The following is a 17,840-nucleotide window of genomic DNA, read 5'->3' on the forward strand; positions in this document are numbered from 1 at the left end:
AATTGGTGATAATTCACTACAGGTTTCGTCATACGAAAATGAGTGAGAAAAGGACGATATGATCCAGGCAATGAGTTTAGTATGGCATCCTTCCCCAATTGATCATGAAGGGGAAAGCCAAGAGAGCTTAGACGCTCGATCAACTCAATCATGTACAGTACATGATCAGTTACCGAGGTCCCATCTTTCATTCGGGCGCTGAAGATGGCACAACTAGTTTTGTGCCTCTCAACGTCGTCAGGAACGCCGAATGATTCATTCAACACTTGAATGATATCTTCCGGCTGCGTATTCTCAAAACGCCTACTAAACTCATCACTCATTGCTGCCAACATGATGCATCGAACAGTGATCCGGTCACTGAGCCACTTCTGATAAGTGTCTCTGGCCGATCTTGATGCATTAGCAGCGGGCTGCTCAGGTGCTTGATCCGTTATCACATAAAAGATCCTCTCATGCTCTAGCACTATTTTCAGTTTCCTATGCCAATTATTGAAATTTGGACCAGTCAACTTGTCATTGTCCAACAATGAGCGAAGTGATAAATTAGTGGCCATTTCTGCATAAAAAGAAAATTTGGCTATTAGTATATGAATTGACTAAACACAGTAGACTTGGACTTTAGTCTAAAGATATTCCCACTATTTTATACAAATTGGTAGCCTCTACCTCTAATTCGAAAAATTACTCCTAATTCTTTAGTGGGCACTAGAACCCAATAGATCCCATATAGGCCCGAGTGTGGCTCGGCTAACCCATATGCACCTATTGGTAGGTTCTTAACCAATTGCTTCACCAAGCAACTTCTAGTGATGATTTTGCCCTAGGTTTTCCGGCAGGCGTGTGGCGCCTCCACCGAATACCCTAGTTAGGTCCAACCATTAAATGATAGGGTTAAGTCTAATCAACTAATAGACGACCAAGCCCGAGTGTGGCTCGGCTCACCTGACCGCCTATTAAAGGTACACTTAACTCATCATATATTGAATGACAATTCCAATGCTTGATAAGTACCAGGCGTGTGGCGCCTCCAATAATTATCAAAACATTGGACCCATTATCACCCAACTTAATGGGAGGCTATGACCTAGTTATCTCCATAACCATTTCATTTTAAGGACCTAATAATTTTAGAGGATTTCATAATTAGGATAGATGAGAAGATCCGGTTAGTCTAATTTCTCCCACTGACTTCACCAAATCAGATTAGACTCAAACCGGTTAAGGAGACACCTAAATCAGTCATACTGATTTTTCTTAAGGCATGGGCTAACTCGAATCATTAAGTGATCCAATCAAAATGTGATTGACCATGTCGGCCAGGTAAGTGAGATCGGTGGAAGGGATATGCCATTAACTCGACAAAGACGAATCAGTGCGAGTAGCTCCCAATTAAAAACCACCGGTCAAAACTGCCAAACTTACCTTAGACACCGACTGGTTAATCAATTTCGATTTGATTACTCAAATGACTCGGGCTACACCTCTGAGCCTAAATCAAGTTCCATCTTGGTCTAATCAAAGACATGGAATTGATCAATCTACAACTATTGTATTTAACCTAGAGTTTTCTTGACCTAATCTAGTTACTACTTAATTAGATTTGATCAATTAACTCTAATTAGACCATGTTTGATTCTAACCTTAGGTCTAACCCAATCCTAAGAACTTGATTCAAGCTAACCCATATGCCCAAAGAATTATGCAATGTCAATTAATTGAGTTACAATTCTATTTCATAACACTTAATTCTCAATTAAGTTTAGACTTATGAAAGTTTTGATCATTGCATATTTCTTTTTAATTACATATTAATTACAATCTTTCAGTTCTTAAAACACATTTTCAGATCTGAGTTTTTGTAATTAATCACATGTAATCAGATTTAATTCATGTTTAAGTCATTATGTTTTATGTTCATGCATCACATATACATAACAACATGAATTAATACAAACAACATACATCTTATGTATTTGTTTTTTCACTTTTATTTTCAGATCTGATTTGTTCATTAAAATCAGAGATCATATGAATCATAAACTTTATTTAGATCTAATCTAAACAATATTATGATTTCAGATTTATTCATGTTACTAATCCTAACACAAACATGCATCATATGCATCCAAAATTTCAGATCTACTTAATCATGCATAATCAGCAATTAAATCAATCATAAAAAGCACTTTAGATCTAATCTAAACATGTTAATGATTTCAGATTTAATTGCAAGAATTAAAACATAAAAGTTTAAACATAAACCTGGCTCTGATACCACTGCAAGTGAATCCTAGGTTCTTCGGTGTTAAGCATGCTGATTTTTTTTTTTTTTTTTAAACCATGGCTGAACCTGATCGGGTTGCCTACGTACCCCTTCATAAGGGGGATCAAGCCATACGTAGTTCTTTTTAAGTTTTAAAACGCAGCGGAAAAATCGAATCAAACAATTTAATTCATGCATGCTTACAAGATCAAATCTAGAAATCAGCACCTTAAGAACACATAGGATTATGCCGGAATCGTTTAAACAATTATGCTAAAACTTTTATGCATGATTAACTATCAGATCTGAAACTTAAGAACTCTATTCTGATTAATCTCCGAATATCCATTGAATGGATTCTGGAGATATCTCCGTGAGGAGCCCCAAAAGAGGGTAAAACCTCGAGGAATCAGACCTAGATCTTGACACCATAATAAAAGATTAATGTAGGATTAATACCTTTTATGATGGATGAAACTTGTGGATCTGATCCTCGACTTCGCAGCCACGCACACGAATGGCCTCTACGAGAAGTCCACGCGAAGTTCCTGAAGAGATCCAATCCTGCGGAAGTGCTAGCTTGCGCAGAATTTCTTGAAAGCTGAAATCTGCCCGTCGGGATTCAATCAACTCTTGATCAATCGTCTTGAAGCAGATGGAGATGAGGTTTGTAAGGGAAGTAGAGGACTCAGATCTGATCTTGAATCTTCTAGATATTCACCCTGAAAACCCTATCTAAAATGGAGAAGAAGAGGAAGAGGAGGCGGGTGAGGAAGAAGGCTGCAATGGATGTATTTTTGGTGCCCATGTTTGACCCCTTTTAATGGCCTCCGAATTTTCATTCAAAATTCGAAATTTATTTTCAGAAAACCTCTTTTAGTTGGCACATGCAAAGGAATAGGAACAACCCAAATCAGATCTCAACCAAATCTGATTTAAATTCAAATTTTAAACACATGTGCAAGAGGGAAGGAATTTGAAATCCATGCGGCAAGGTAAAACACTTCATAATTTCGAAATCACCTCTTGAAATTCGAATTTAATCCATTCAAAAACTCAGACGCCACCTTGGCTGATGGTTTGAGTGATTAAAATCATTTAACACATTGCTTAATGTTTGAATTTAAATTCAAATAACAAACAATGTCGCCATGTGTCAAGCAATGGGTCCATGTGCCATGCAATAATTTTGGTTTATTTAAAATTCATGAAATCCAATTCCATGTCACCAATAATTGCCACATCATCTGAGCCTAATCCCCTTGGGTTGCACCTAATCAAATTTGGTCAAACCCGATTAAAACAAAGCAATTTGGTTGAACCCAATCTAATCAGGTCAGACCCTGATTGAGCTCAAATTGAATCCAATTCAATTTTGGCTCATGCAAACTCAATCAAATTGAATTATTACTTTGTGTTGGACCTAATTCAATTAGGTCAATCCCCAATTAAGAACAAATTAATTTAAAATTAATTTGATCAGCTTAAGTCCTTTTTGGTTCTGACCTAATCCAATCAGGTCAAAACCCTGATTGAGCCCAAACTTGAATCCAATTCAATTTGGCTCATCTTTAGCCCAATGACTCAATCAAATTGAGTTTATTAGTAATTTAATTACTAATTAATCCTTCAATAATTACTTTAATTATTTTATAAGATAATTTGCCAATCAAATTGACCAAATTACCCCTGAATGATTCTTAATCATTCATCAGCTTTCTTGATCAATCAGGAATCTTCTATGCGTGTGACCTCATAGGTTCGAACCTAAGCCGGTAGTATAGGAACAATTTTCTACACTAATCGATGTGACCATCTAGCAATGGTACCCGACGTCCGGATAGGTCGAATATATGCGAAGCAAATATTCTGGAACCCTGAACTATGGTTACTGTATAATTCAATCCCTTTGACTCCTAATGCCAGGATGACTTAGAGCTCACTGTCAACCCTATAATTAGTACATCCATTATGTGATTAACTTTAGATATCCCGTGACTCCTCACTGGGATTACCCTGGCCAAGGTTTTGCTAAATTAATCACAAGACATTATCTCCTGTTTTCAGGAGGGGTCAATTCCATCTTGACTCACAACTGACTACGCAAGTACTTGACTGCACCCAGTGACCTTCCGTCACTGAATTAGAAATTCAGGTAGTCCGGTACCAAAGTACAGTGAGTTGCTTGCTAGTCACAGGTTGCGGTCTCAGGTCAGAGGGCCAAACTTATACCCATATCCACTCGGAACATCTCTCGACAGTAGAGCGTTCCGGAATTGGTCACGTTTAGTGAAATGTACTTCTACACTTCACTTGTGTGGCATACTAGTGTCTCCACACTCCTTGGTTAAGAGGACAACCAACATATATGTCACACAACGACCTAATCTCGATAATGTTGTCGTCCTAGTAACAACATATCATTTCGTCGCAAACAAGTTTAAGGACTCAAAGATAAATCCTCCTTTATCATAACATAAGTCCTAAGGACTTCATCATATAAGAGTTCATTTGAAGATGAAATGATGAATAATGCCAAATAACACTTTATTAATTTGTCAATTCATTTACAAAATTCAATCATCAATATGCTGACGATTGACATTTAGGATACAAATTCCAACACTGCAGCCAATCTACACTGCATGGACCCATATGGCTAGAGACCATGTATTTGTGCAGTCAAACTACAATAACCTCACTGTGAGTAGCCGAAGCATCGCAGGTCAAAGGACTAGTCATACTACCGCAACATCAAGCAAGTCACTGACGAGTGGATAGACATCCAAGTGACTTCTTGTGTTGGTCACGCTCAGTACCCTTGTTCTCTAACAAGCACCTGCACTATTACTTCAGTGTCGCCACACTGTGGACTCGAGTCTCGTCCATCCATAAGGAAAGCAATGTGTGCACTGATCTCATCGGATCGATCACCGTCCTCGTGATGATCCATCGATCAGGAGCATTTAGAAATTAATCACTAATGATTCATGGCTCAAATTCTCAACTCTTGAGAATATGCATCATCATCTTATTAATTTCTTGGACGATTCATAGACACAATAACAATATGAATGAAAAAGATGCCTTTCATTTATTCAATAATAAATAGTCAAGTACAAAATTATGTCCCTAGAATTAACAATGTGTCAGCCAGATTGGCTTCTAGGGCATACATCTAACAATCTCCCACTTGCACTAAAGCCAATTGGTCATATATCTTAGGCCCATCTTCTCAAGGTGGGCTTCAGTCTTTTGCTGACTCAGCTGCTTAGTGAATGGGTCTGCCACGTTGTCCGCGGAGTCTACTCTCTGCACTTCGACATACTTCTTCTCAACATAGTCGCGTATGAGGTGGAAGCGCCGCTCTATGTGCTTGGACTTCTGATGAAACCTTGGCTCCTTAGCTAGAGCTATGGCGCCATTATTATCGCAGTAGAGTGTTATGGCATCTGATGTCATCACGTCTAATTCTGCAATGAATTTCTTGAACCAGAAGCCTTCCTTAGCAGCTTCAGATGCGGTGATGTATTCAGCTTCCATAGTAGAGTCAGCAATGATCGGTTGTTTAGAACTCTTCCAATTCACCGTACCACCATTGCACAAGAACACATATCCAGATGTTGACTTTCTATCATCGACGTCAGTCATGAAGTCTGAATCTGTGTACCCTTCTACCTTCAACTCTGATGATCCTCCAAAGACCAAGAATAAATCTTTAGTTCTTCTCAAGTACTTAAGAATATTCTTCACAGCTGTCCAGTGTTCTTCACCTGGATTTGACTGATATCTGCTTGTGACACTCACAGCAAGAGCTATATCAGGTCGTGTACATAGCATGGCATACATGAGGCTCCCTATTGCCGATGCATAGAGAATCTTGCTCATGCGTTGAATCTCTTCAGATGTGTTGGGGCACATCTTCTTGGAGAGATGAATTCCATGCCTAAGGGGTAAGAGACCCCTTTTGGAGTTTTCCATGCTGAACCTTTTCAGCACTTCCTCTATGTACATTTTTTGTGATAGGCCAAGCGTCCTTTTAGATCTATCTCTATAGATCTTTATTCCCAAAATATAGGATGCTTCCCCAAGGTCTTTCATGGAGAATTTTTTTGACAACCAGACCTTGACCGAGGTTAGCATGGGAATATCATTCCCTATCAGGAGGATGTCGTCCACGTACAGTACGAGAAATACGACAGCGCTCCCACTAACCTTTTTGTAAACACACGGTTCCTCTTCGTTTTTGATGAAATCAAACGTTTTGATTGCATCATCGAAACGAGTGTTCCAACTCCGAGATGCTTGCTTTAGTCCATAGATGGACCTTTGCAGCTTGCAGACCTTGTGATCTCCATCACTGGAAGTGAAACCCAAAGGCTGTTCCCTATAGATATCTTCTTCAAGATATCCATTTAGGAAAGCAGTTTTCACATCCATCTGCCAGATTTCATAATCATAAAATGCTGCAATGGCAAGCAATGTTCGGATGGATTTCAGCATGGCTACAGGTGAAAAGGTCTCCTGATAGTCAATGCCTTCGCGTTGACTATACCCTTTCGCCACCAGCCTTGCTTTATAGGTCTCTACCTTTCCATCCGAACCTATCTTCCTTTTGTAGATCCATTTACATCCAATAGGCACAATACCTTCTGGTGGATCTACTAAGGTCCAGACTTGGTTGGAATGCATGGAGTCTAATTCTGACTTCATAGCTTCCAACCATTTCTCGGAATCGATATCAGATATCGCCTCGTTGTAGGTTTTGGGATCCTGTATGTGATCCCTATCTCCCACTAGGAACATTTCCTCAGTATCCTCTTCTAGTATACCTAAGTATCTATCGGGAGGATGGGAGACCCTACTTGATCTGCGAGGTGGTTGAGGGACATCGTGTACTGGCTCTGTATTAATGGGTTCGATAGGATCCATGACTCGTTGCTTTTCAGAGACTTTCTCTTCAAGCTCAATTTTCCTCCCACTGCCTCTATCAAGGATAAACTGATTTTCCAAGAAGATGGCATGACGGCTCACAAACACATTGTGCTCCTCTGAGACGTAAAAATTGTATCCTAATGACTCTTTAGGATATCCTATAAAACGAGCACTTATGGTCCTAGCCTCTAGTTTGTCCGCCTGTAATCTTTTGACGTGGGCTGGACATCCCCAAATCTTGAGATGACCAAGACTTGGTTTCTTACCATGCCATATCTCATACGGTGTGGTAGGAACGGATTTAGAGGGAACTCTATTAAGTAGATATACTGCGGTAAGTAAGGCATCTCCCCAAAAAAACATCGGTAGATCAGTGAAGCTCATCATGGACCGGACTATATCCAATAGAGTCCGATTTCTCCTCTCTGACACCCCGTTGAGTTGAGGTGTACCCGGAGGAGTCCATTGTGAGACTATGCCATTGTCCTTGAGATAGTCCCGGAATTCTCCACTAAGGTATTCTCCTCCTCGATCTGATCGAAGAGCCTTAAGGGATTTTCCAGTTTGTTTTTCTACTTCATTTTTGAACTCTTTGAACTTTTCGAAAGATTCAGATTTGTGTCTCATAAGATACACATACCCATACCGTGAATAATTATTGGTAAAGGTAATGAAGTATGAATAACGCCCCCTGGCTAGCACATCGAATGGGCCACATACATCTGTATGTACCAGGGTAAGTATTTCAGTGGTCCTCTCCCCATGTCCTACAAAGGGTAATCTGGCCATTTTTTCTTGAAGACAGGACTCGCAAACTGGATATGACTCGGAAGTCAATGAGCCGAGAAGCCCATTTTTATCCATTTTGTTCATTCTGTCCTCTCCAATATGGCCAAGCCTGAGGTGCCACAAATATTTTTGGTTTATCTCATCCCTGGATCTTTTGGATCCTTCGGCACTCACTTCTTGCTCAGACACATTTATAAATATATCCATATGCAAATGATAGAGACTGTCAATCATAAAACCAAGTGCGACTATTTTATTTCTGAAATAAATAGAACAGCAGTTTTTGTCAAATGTAAAAACATGACCTTCCTGTGCTAGACATGAAACAGAAATCAAATTTCTGCTAACAACAGGTACATAATAGCAGTTTCTAAGTAATAAACTAAAACCAGACGGTAGTCGCAGATGGTAGGTGCCCAAGCCACAGCAGCAACTTTTGCCCCGTTGCCAACCTGAAGGGTTACCGCACCTTCCGCCAGCCTTCTACTTTTCTTTAGACCCTGCGTGGTAGTGCATAGATGAGCACTAGAACCAGAATCTATAACCCAACTAGAAGTAGAAGAAACCGTTAGATTAGTTTCAATTATGAGCAAGTCTATACCTTCTGAAGGTGTGTCACCTTTCTTGTTCTTTAGGCTCTCGACGTATGAAGGACAGTTCCTCTTCCAGTGGCCGTCGACATTGCAGTGGAAATATTTTCTTTTGTCATTGGCCCTTTTCTTTTGAACTTCCTTCTTTGGCTTCTTGTCTTTCTTCTGCTTCTTAGCAGACTTCTTTTTCTTCCAAGTAGACTTTCACTTGGAACCAGAAGTCAACTCAGCAGCAAGGACATTGCCCCTTGAACCTTTCAAGGCTCCCTCAGCAGTTACCAACATATTTATCAGTTCAGTCTTAGTGCATTCGATCTTATTCATGTGGTAGTTTACTATAAACTGTCCAAATGAATCAGGAAGGGATTGAAGGATCAGATCTACTTGCAATTCCTTGTGCATGTTCATACCGAGCTTCTCAAGCTCCTCAAGGTCCTTGATCATAGTCAGACCGTGATCATGGACGGACTGCCCCTCGCACATCTTTGTTTTGAAGAGCCTCTTGGACACTTCAAAACGAGTTGTGCGACTCTGCTCACCATACAACTCTTGTAGGTGTGCCAGTATGCCCCTAGCAGTCTTCATATTTTCATGCTGGCATTGTAGTTCATTGGACATGGATGCCATGATATAGCACTTGACTCTGATGTCATCTTCCGTCCACTTTTGATGCGTCACACGCTGATCATCAGTAGGACGTGCTGGTAGTCTAGGGATATCATTTTCGAGTATGTAGCCTAGTTTCTCACAGTTCAAAACAATTTTGAGGTTTCTTAGCCAGTCCTTGTAATTGGTTCCAGTCAATCGGTTGGTCTCAAGAATACGGGTCAAAGGGTTTGAGGCTGACATTATGATCTGCAGAGAGTAAAGATTCTAGTTAGACTTTTGTACTTGATCCTTAATCTGTTCTAAGGTCTTTTAGAACAAATGTAACTCCCACTATTTTCTCGAATTCCTCACACTCCCCTGGTAGAAAAACGAAAATCCCACACGACTAGGGTTTCTAGTGGGTACTGCGGTCCCACCGATTTACATGCCACCTCACCTAACAGTTATTGGTGACACATAGATTGATGAATGTACAACTCTTGTACAATGCTTCTCAAGCATGTTGCAGTGCAACTTGGTCTCTAAGCCATGAAAACCTCACCTAACAGTTATTGGTCCCATTTCTTAGTTAAGTCAGACCCACCGTATAACCGTAGGAATAAAGTTGTCATTGGGTCCTCACCTAACAGTTATTGGTGCCCAACCCCACCTTTACCCTACAACATCTCATGTCTATAGAGAGGTCCAGCCCCCCGATGCAACTTGCCCACTGTGTCCAGCCGAGACAAATCAACATCAGAAAGATCTTAGCAGCTCTACTACGGTGGAAGACCTATAGACTTAATATTGGTTAATCAGGTCTTAGTGTTTGCAACTTGAGCTCTTCATAAGAGGTAATCGAACAATTGGCCAGGTAAGCAGGTGGGAGGCTCCCCTTACTCAGAGAGTAAGGTCCTAATTAAGTAACCACCTTTCATGCTTTCCTAGACACCAATTAGATCAATTAATCTAATATGACTCGCTCATGTTGGTTCACTCTCGACTTGATTGAGGAGGTTTTAATTTAGGTCTCAATTGGGTTTGCTACATCACATGTAAACCTATCTACCCGACTCTCATTCACATCACATGCAAACGGCACATTGCAGACAGTTATAATCGCAGCAATAATTAAAGCTAAACTTTAAATGGGTGATGATCATGGATTCTAATTAGGTCATATTACAAGCACATGCACGTCAATCGATCAACTGGTCTTCAACCCTTGAATTGGTTCCAAGCCTCCTTGATTCGATCCTTGACCAACTCTTGATCCAATCGCCATCAACCGCTTAGACCCCTGTTCATCTCATGCATCATCTTCGACTTGATCGTTGACGTACATCACATCACAGAAATACAACCAGATATAAAATAAAAATAATAATAAATTGCATCTCCCTTTTAGGAGGCACGCAGGCCTCTCAAAACATTAAATAAGATGCATGCAAGCATCTGAAAAATTACATGACATTGCAGATCACATCGCAGGTCTTTACATTTAATACCAAAAGGGTTTGAATCCTATAATCATCACCATATGCAACAATTATAATTTTCAGATCTGAGAATTAATTGATTATGTTATGACATAGGTTGCTGATCATGCTAATCATGATTCTAAACATTGTAATCCCATTAACAATGTAATTAGAATCATCTTTTTATCACATAAAAATCAGCATGCAAAAATCAGCACCCTAGAAAAAATCTGCATGCAGAAATTTTCAGCACGCATAATCCTTCAATTTTCAGATCTAAGATGCCTTTAGATAATTAATTCTTACCTTAATCTACGAAACCTAGGCTCTGATACCACTGTTGGGAACCCGCCCATGCCGCAGAAAATTCAAAAAAATTCAGATGCAGCGGAAGAGGCATTCGCGGGATCAACCGTTCATTGCATGAACGTTGTTTAAAAACCGTTCGTAGATAGATAAGGATTAAAAACTTTTAAATAACATTAGAAGATCATATCTTCACCTTGTGCGGGTAGATGATCACCGCAAACTGATGATCGTGGTATTTGGATGAAGGTTCGCTTGAAACCGTTCAAGTGCCCGGCCTCTACGGGTATCCACACGAAGCAGAAACCGATCCAAACGTTCCAATCTCCCCGGGGTGCTAGCTCCCTTGCAGAGATATGTTTTTGATGGCTGATCACCTCCCTTTCAATCAACTCTTGATTGTGCTTGGGAGGAGGAAGAAGAAGGAGGGATCTTGAAGAAGAATCAATGCACCTTGCAGCCCTTTTCTTTCCCCTGCGTTGGAGAGGGAGGAGGCTGCCGCCAAGCTTTCTTCTTCTCACCTTTTTGCTGATGGCGGCTGAAACCAAGAGGGGAGAAGGGTGGCCACGAGTTGGAGAGGAGGAGGGCTTCCACATCTCATTAGGGCACCTCCTTTCAAAGCCTTTTAAAGGCATCTAGGGCTCCTATTTGGTTTAGTCCAAATCATGAATCAATTGGGTTCAATCAATGCTAGTTCTAATCCAATTAGAACTTGAATGAACCATGACTCAATTGAACTCTTCAATCCTAATCTAATTAGGAGTCATCTTGATTCATTGGATTAATAATTAATTGGAACTTAAGAAATCCTAATCCAATTAGGACGTTTAATTCTAGTCCTAATCCAATTAGGACTCTAATTTGAATTCGAAGTCCTAATCCGATTAGGACTCTAGGAATCCTACTCCAAGTAGGAATCCAAATTTAATTCAAAACTCCTAATCTAATTAGGATTATAGGAATCCTACTCTAAGTAGGAATCCTAGTCCTACTCCAAATAGGATTCTCAGTCCAAGTAGGAATCCCAGTCCAAGTAAGATTTCTAGTCCTAATCCAATTAGGACTCTACGAATCCTACTCCAAGTAGGACTCTTGTTTTAAGTCCAATTAATCAATTCCCTTTGTTCCTTCTTCAACTTATTATCAATCGAATTGATTACTTGTGATTCCTAATCATGATTCAACCATCGGATCGGTCAATGCCTCTAGTGTGTGTGACCCCATAGGTTCTACTCTGACTGGTAGTGAGATATATTGTGATCTCTATCACAATATCATTGAAAATTCCTTTCAATGGGTCGGAACGATTCCAACTCTACTCATTAGGGTTTATCGATCATCAAGATAATCCCTATGAGTCCCACCATCCACTAGTGACACCTAGCAGCATGTTGTGGCTACCCAGCAGAATAGAATGATGAACCTCTAGGTGCAGTTATCATGTGATACAGTCCTTCTATCGTGGATCCGTACAGGACGGAGGTCATGGATAACTCGTCAAACCTCTTCGTCTGTCATATGTCAAGATTTATTCGACTTAAGTTCGAGAGCGGAGAACTCTTTCTCCACTGTGCAATCTGCCCCGGCCGAGGTCTTACGAACTCAGTCTTATAAATCACATAGGATCTCTCCTTTTCTATCAAGGTCGATAGATTCCTTGTAGATGCATACCCTACTCCTACATTGAACCTACTGCAGCCAATCTACACTGCATGGACCCATATGGCTAGAGACCATGTATTTGTGCAGTCAAACTACAATAACCTCACTGTGAGTAGCCGAAGCATCGCAGGTCAAAGGACTAGTCACACTACCGCAACATCAAGCAAGTCACTGACGAGTGGATAGACATCCAAGTGACTTCTTGTGTTGGTCACGCTCAGTACCCTTGTTCTCTAACAAGCACCTGCACTATTACTTCAGTGTCGCCACACTGTGGACTCGAGTCTCGTCCATCCATAAGGAAAGCAATGTGTGCACTGATCTCATCGGATCGATCACCGTCCTCGTGATGATCCATCGATCAGGAGCAATTAGAAATTAATCACTAATGATACACGGCTCAAATTCTCAACTCTTGAGAATATGCATCATCATCTTATTAATTCCTTGGACGATTCATAGACACAATAACAATATGAATGAAAAAGATGCCTTTCATTTATTCAATAATAAATAGTCAAGTACAAAATTATGTCCCTAGAATTAACAATGTGTCAGCTAGATTGGCTTCTAGGGCATACATCTAACAGTCCTAATCCAATTAGGACTCTATTTTGAATTCGAAGTCCTAATCCGATTAGGACTCTAGGAATCCTACTCCAAGTAGGAATCCAAATTTAATTCAAAACTCCTAATCTAATTAGGATTATAGGAATCCTACTCCAAGTAGGAATCCTAGTCCTACTCCTAATAGGATTTCCAGTCCAAGTAGGAATCCCAGTCCAAGTAGGATTCCTGTCCTAATCCAATTAGGACTCTATGAATCCTACTCCAAGTAGGACTCCTAGTCCTACTCCAAATAGGATTCCCAGTTCAAGTAGGAATCCCAGTCCAAGTAGGATTTCTAGTCCTAATCCAATTAGGACTCTATGAATCCTACTCCAAGTAGGACTCTTGTTTTAAGTCCAATTAATCAATTCTCTTTGTTCCTTCTTCAACTTATTATCAATCAAATTGATTACTTGTGATTCCTAATCACGATTCAACCATCGGATCGGTCATTACTTCTAGTGTGTGTGACCCCATAGGTTCTACTCTGACTGGTAGTGAGATATATTATGATCTCTATCACAATATCATTGAAAACTCCTTTCAATGGATTGGAACGATTCCAACTCTACTCTTTAGGGTTTATCGATCATCGAGATAATCCCTGTGAGTCCCACCATCCACCAGTGACACCTAGCAGCATGTAGTGGCTACCCAGTAGAATAGAATGATGAACCTCTAGGTGCAGTTATCGTGTGATACAGTCCTACTATCGTGGATCCCTACAGGACGGAGGTCATGGATAACTCGTCAAACCCCTTCGTCTGTCATATGTCAAGATTTATTCGACTCGAGTTCGATAGTGGAAAACTCTTTCTCCACTTTATATTACTGCCCTGGCCAAGGTCTTAGAACTCAGTCTAACAAATCACATAGGATCACTCCTCTTCTATCAAGGTCGATAGATTCCATGTAAGTGCATACCCTACTCCTACAGTGAACTTACTGCAGCCAATCTACACTGCAAGGACCCATATGACTAGAGACCATATATACGTGTAGTCAAACTACAATAACCTCACTGTGAGTAGCTGAAGCACCGCAGGTCAAAGGACCAGTCATACTACTGCAACATCAAGCAAGTCACTGACGAGTGGATAGACATCCAAGTGACTTCTTGTCTTGGTCACGCTCAGTACCCTTGTTCTCTAACAAGCACCTGCACTATCACTTCAGTGTCCCTACACTGTGGACTCAAGTCTCGTCCATTCAGAAGGAAAGTGATCTGTGCACTGATCGGATCGATCACCATCCTCGTGATGATCCATTGATCAGGAGCATTTAGAAATTAATCACCAATGATACATGGCTCAAATTCTCAACTCTTGAGAATATGCATCATCATCTTATTAATTTCTTAGACGATTCATAGACACATAAATAATATGAATGAAAAGATGCCTTTTATTTATTCAATAATAAATAGTCAAGTACAAAATTATGTCCCTAGAATTAACAATGTGTCAGCCAGATTGGCTTCTAGGGCATACATCTAACAATCTCCCTCTTGCACTAAAGCCAATTGGTCATATATCTTAGGCCCATCTTCTCAAGGTGGGCTTCAGTCTTCTGCTGACTCAGCTGCTTAGTGAACGGGTCTGCCACGTTATCCGTGGAGTCTACTCTCTGCACCTCTACATATTTCTTCTCAACATAGTCGCGTATGAGATGGAAGCGCCGCTCTATGTGCTTGGACTTCTGATGAGACCTTGGCTCCATAGCTTGTGCTATGGTGCCAATGTTATCGCAGTAAAGTGTTATGGCATCTAATGACATTACACCTAACTCTGCAATGAACTTTTAACCAGAAGGTTTCCACTGCACCCTTAGATACGGCTTAACATTCAGCTTCTAAGGTAGAATCTATAATGATCGGTTGTTTGGAACTCTTCCAATTTACTGAACCACCATTGCACATATTCTGATGTAGACTTTCTATCATCAATATGTGTGCATCCTTCTACCTTCAACTTTGATCTTCTCCCAAAGACCAAGAACATGTCCTTAGTTCTTCTCAAGTACTTAGGACTGTTCTTCACAGCTATCCAGTGCTTTTTTTGCCTGGATCTGTTTGACATATGCTCGTGACATTCACAGCATGTACTATATCAAGTCATGTACATAGCATGGCATACATGAGGCTCCCTATTGCTGATGCATAGGGGATCTTGCTCATGCGTTGAATCTCTTCAGATGTGTTGGGGTACATCTTCTTGGAGAGATTAATTCCATGCCTTAGGGGTAAGAGACCCCTTTTAGAGTTTTCCATGCTGAACCTCTTCAGCACTTCCTCTATGTACATCTTCTGTGATAGGCCAAGCATCCTTTTAGATCTATCTCTATAGACCTTTATTCCCAAAATATAGGATGCTTCCCCAAGGTCTTTCATGGAGAACTTTTTTGACAACCAGACCTTGACCGAGGTTAGCATGGGAATATCATTCCCTATTAGGAGGATGTCGTCCACGTACAGTACGAGAAATACGACAGCACTCCCACTAACCTTTTTGTAAACACACGGTTCCTCTTCGTTTTTGATGAAATCAAACGTTTTGATTGCATCATCAAAACGAGTGTTCCAACTCCGAGATGCTTGCTTTAGTCCATAGATGGACCTTTGCAGCTTGCAGACCTTGTGATCTCCATCACTGGAAGTGAAACCCAAAGGCTGTTCCATATAGATATCTTCATCAAGATATCCATTCAGGAAAGCAGTTTTCACATCCATCTGCCAGATTTCATAATCATGAAATGCTGCAATGGTAAGCAATGTTCAGATGGATTTTAGCATGGCTACAGGTGAAAAGGTCTCCTGATAGTCAATGCCTTCGCGCTGACTATACCCTTTCGCCACAAGCCTTGCCTTATAGGTCTCTACCTCTCCATCTGAACCTATTTTCCTTTTGTAGATCCATTTGCATCCAATAGGTACAATACCTTCTGGTGGGTCTACTAAGGTCCAGACTTGGTTGGAATGCATGGAGTCTAACTCTGACTTCATGGCTTCCAGCCATTTCTCGGAATCGATATCAGATATCGCCTCGTCGTAGGTTTAGGGATCTTGTATGTGATCCCTATCTCCCACTAGAAACATTTCCTCAGTATCCTCTTCTAGTATACCTAAGTATCTATCGGGAGGATGGGAGACCCTACTTGATCTGCGAGGTGGTTGAGGGACATCGTGTACTGGCTCTGTATTAATGGGTTCGATAGGATCCATGACTCGTTGCTTTTCAGAGACTTTCTCTTCAAGCTCAATTTTCTTCCCACTGCCTCTGTCAAGGATAAACTGATTTTCGAAGAAGATGGCATGACGGCTCACAAACACATTGTGATCCTCTGAGATGTAAAAATTGTATCCTAATGACTCTTTAGGATATCCTATAAAACGAGCACTTATGGTCCTAGCCTCTAGTTTGTCCGCCTGTAGTCTTTTGACGTGGGCCGGACATCCCCAAATCTTGAGATGACCAAGACTTGGTTTCTTACCATGCCATATCTCATACGGTGTGGTAGGAACGGATTTAGAGGGAACTCTATTCAGTAGGTAAATCGCTGTGAGTAAGGCATCTCCCCAAAGAAATATAGGTAAATCAGTGAAGCTCATCATGGACTTGACCATATCCAATAGGGTCCGATTCCTCCTCTCTGACACCCCGTTGAGTTGACGTGTACCCGGAGGTGTCCACTGTGAGACTATGCCATTTTCCTTGAGATAGTCCCGAAATTCCCCACTAAGGTATTCTCCTCCTCGATCTGATCGAAGAGCCTTAAGAGGTTTTCCAGTTTGTTTTTCTACTTCATTCTTGAACTCTTTGAACTTTTCAAAAGATTCAAACTTGTGTCTCATAAGATACACATACCCATACCGTGAATAATCATCGGTAAAGGTAATGAAGTACGAATAACGTCTCCTGGCTAGCACATCGAATGGGCCACATACATCTGTATGTACTAGGGTAAGTATTTCAGTGGTCCTCTCCCCATGTCCTACAAAGGGCAATCTAGCCATTTTTTCTTGAAGACAGGACTCGCAAACTAGATATGACTCGGAAGTCAATGAGCCAAGAAGCCCATCTTTATCCATTTTGTTCATTCTGTCCTCTCCAATATGGCCAAGCCTAAGGTGCCACAAATACTTTTGGTTTATCTCATCCCTGGATCTTTTGGATCCTTTGGCACTCACTTCTTGCTCGGTAACATTCACAGATACATCCATATGTAAATGATAGAGACTGTCAATCATAAAACCACGTGCAACTATTTTATTTCTGAAATAAATAGAACAGCAGTCTTTGTCAAAAGTAAAAACATGACCTTCCTGTGCTAGACATGAAACAGAAATCAAATTTCTGCTAGCAGCAGGTACATAATAGCAGTCTCTAAGCAATAAACTAAAACCAGACGGTAGTCGCAGATGGTAGGTGCCCACAGCCACAGCAGCAACTTTTGCCCCGTTGCCAACCCGAAGGGTTACCGCACCTTCCGCCAGCCTTCTACTTTCCTTTAGACCCTGCATGGTAGTGCACAAATGAGCACTAGAACCAGAATCTATAACCCAACTAGAAGTAGAAGAAACCGTTAGATTAGTTTCAATTATGAGCAAGTCTATAC

At 40.8% G+C, this 17,840-nt stretch overlaps 2 long non-coding RNA genes across 2 annotated transcripts; both read right to left on the reverse strand.

Moving 5' to 3' along the window:
• Nucleotides 1-8,214: 8,214 nt before the first annotated feature.
• Nucleotides 8,215-10,001, reverse strand: LOC148703402 (uncharacterized). Its single transcript, XR_015986992.2, has 2 exons — nt 8,592-10,001; nt 8,215-8,490 (listed from the first exon to the last, which is right to left on the reverse strand). It is a non-coding gene; the product is annotated as an uncharacterized LOC148703402 (long non-coding RNA).
• A 207-nt stretch (nt 10,002-10,208) lies between these two features.
• LOC148703403 (uncharacterized) lies at nt 10,209-11,586 on the reverse strand. The gene is made up of 2 exons (XR_015986993.2): nt 11,152-11,586; nt 10,209-10,468 (listed from the first exon to the last, which is right to left on the reverse strand). It is a non-coding gene; the product is annotated as an uncharacterized LOC148703403 (long non-coding RNA).
• Between the last annotated feature and the right edge of the window lie 6,254 nt (nt 11,587-17,840).

This window comes from Phoenix dactylifera, chromosome 5 (genome assembly GCF_051530095.1).
Source record: "Phoenix dactylifera cultivar Ajwa chromosome 5, Ajwa_hap1_PhDact_Kaust_v1.1, whole genome shotgun sequence".
NCBI classification, from domain to species: Eukaryota; Viridiplantae; Streptophyta; class Magnoliopsida; order Arecales; family Arecaceae; genus Phoenix; species Phoenix dactylifera.